Source organism: Brienomyrus brachyistius, chromosome 9 (genome assembly GCF_023856365.1).
Source record: "Brienomyrus brachyistius isolate T26 chromosome 9, BBRACH_0.4, whole genome shotgun sequence".
NCBI classification, from domain to species: domain Eukaryota; kingdom Metazoa; phylum Chordata; class Actinopteri; order Osteoglossiformes; family Mormyridae; genus Brienomyrus; species Brienomyrus brachyistius.
Window position 1 is genome coordinate 23017839 of NC_064541.1, and position 2872 is coordinate 23020710.

A 2872-nucleotide genomic window follows, 5' to 3' on the forward strand; every position below is an offset into this window, starting at 1 on the left:
AAAAAAAGCAATTTTTTGACACCGAGCTGTTGGAATTACTGCGTTTTTTGTGTTTTGTTGATAATCCGCGACTTGTGGTCTTGCGCTACACCAAAAGTGTCCATCAGAGACCAACGTCAATTGACCATTTTGATATTGTGTCAATGGCAGGTTCAATGCTGTGTTGCGGTGGTAAATATTTTTCTTGGAACAGCAATTGTCAGTAAATACTTGAAATTAGAGATTCTGAAATATTAAATGCATATGTCCAAAATGTAGCTCTGTTTCTGTTGATGTTCATGGCCATTAATATTATATAACTCTATAGCTAACTGATATATGATTCACGGAATAATCCAGTGCTTTTTCGTTGAAGTAAGTTGAGGGAACAGGCTAATCATGGATGCTTTTCATTTGGATAATTTTAAATCATGCTAATGTTTGTGCATTTTTTTATTTATTAGTTTCTTTTTCTAATGATACTTGTATACTTTGACGTGAGACTACTGAATGCCACAGCTGTGAATGACAAATTCAAAATAATCTAAAATTGTTTGTAACTGGGACTATAGGGGAAATACTGCAAAACCTTAATGATACTGTCTTGGTGCAGCTTGACAATTACATTTGAAACAAACGTTTAGTTCACATTTCAAATAGCTGTTATTCCCTTATTTTAACTTCTCTAAACTTCTAACTTAAATATTGATAGTAAATCCTTTAAAGATGTTTCACACACAAGATCAGATTAAATATTCCATCCACAAAACAGATGCCAACGCAATTTTCTATTTCTTATGAATATGAATTAAATATTACATTCTCTAAATATCATTGTCTCTTCAAATATAAAATTCAGAAGCCAAATTATGACTTCCAGTTGATAATAGGGTTACCTTTCAGCCAGTAAGACATTTATAGCATGGAGTTATTGCTGATGGATTAGAAACCATATGAGCAAAGGACACTCCAGCAGCTGTCACTGTAATTCCGATATTGAGTGCCAGGTTGATCTGTGTCACCCATGAATGTGAACATTACCCCAATGACTGCTAACAACCCATGGCATATTACTTCTGCTATAGAGCGGCCCTCCTTGTCCACCATGTTTCAGATAGGCTCTTCTGATGAACTCTATTGGCTTCAAAAGTTCTACATTTTTATACTGGGTTTAAGGTTGGCTTTTAATAATGAGTGCCTCAGTGATATGTGACATATATCATTAAATATCGTCCAACTATTGAGCTTCCGTAAGACCTATGTAGCAGAGCAATACCGGTCCTAGTTGATATGGCACAAGTATCACCGCCGGCGCCCCTTGTCCAGGAATGAGTGAAATTCGAAATTCGGCACCGTCTCAGAATTTGGTGCCCCAGGTGGCCGCCTATGTCGCCTATAGGATTGACCAGCACTGCAGTAGAGGATCACAGAGAGCCTGGAGCATATCACAGCAATTATAGGGTACGAGGCACAATGGATGGAATGCCAGTCCATCCTGGGGACCATTACACGCTCTTTTGCTTTTTTGAATTAGTTTACCTTCAGTCAAACCACACCCCTAAAAATGCCCCATATATTTAACCTCCCTGCAGCTTCCTGCTGGACACTATTACAATTTGGACACACCAATTTCCTTATTAGCCTTGAATTAAGACAACCTAATCCCAGATTACTGAAAACTGCTGATTTCCGAGAGCATCATTTAATGCTAGATCGAGGGACAGCCTTTATATCAATGAGTGTACAGACATACATTAATGATAATATCCTTGCGATTAAACACTCATATTGGCTGTTTGGTGATTCCTGCAGGTAGCAGTGTCACAAGCATGGGCAGAGCCTCTCAATGAAATTCTGACTTGCTCCATGCACTGTGGCATGAGGAAGAAGAAATGATGCAGCGATGCAGCTATGAATAATGGATGTCCTGTCCACTGTCACTTCCTATCCCGTGAGAAGCCATCAAGTGGCCATTATTAGGGCTTTTCCTCTCCTTCCTGTTTCCTTTGGTTTTGTTGTAAGGTCAGTTTCAAAACACAAACCTTCATCACAGACACACTGCCAGTATTCCTCAGGGTGTTGAGCATTTGACAGTTCCAACAGGTAACTGTTTTACTTGTAGTAATATACTTTGGAAAGACAAAAACAGAATGGCCAAGCTTGCATTTGTAATTAAAAAAACATTCTATTTTAAATTGTGTATGAAGAGATTTAGAGACTAAATCTGAAGAGATTGTCTTGAATCTGTGTTGTTGGTGCATCAATTTCTACCAAACATCCAACAAATAATTTGAAGCATGTCAAATTATAAGAAATGTGAGTGCTAGCACCAAAGAAGATACAAACAGATAACAGACAATATGCCCATATCTACCCAGATCATGGATTATTTAGGAGTGCAGCTGTACGGGAGGAAAAATTAATGCGGAACAGCTGGCTGACAGGGAGTGTGTGGAGTGTATGTTTTTCCCAAAGAACCAGACGCGTTATTGAAGATGTGAGAAATGCTTGAGTTGAAGGAATCGTTAAAAAGAGACGGATAGACTACAGACACAAATATTTAAGCAGATGAACCCCCCCCCACACACACACACATCTCCTATATAGCTTTAGAAAATTTATATTAAAAAGTGCCAGCGGATACATTACTTCAGCACATGCTTCCAGGAATATATTCAACAAAATGCTACTATCAAGTGGAAATCTGGATAAATAAATATTAATAAATTATTTGTACCTCATTATAGGCAAGCTGCATATGCATCAGGCTGCATATAGTACAAGTCATTCGTGTCCATCGTGTGCAGGTTGAATTTTCCATGGATCTGACATGAACCTTTTCACCAGGATCACCAGTTCTACTTAGCTCCAGAGCTGCAAGGCAGAGCCGAAG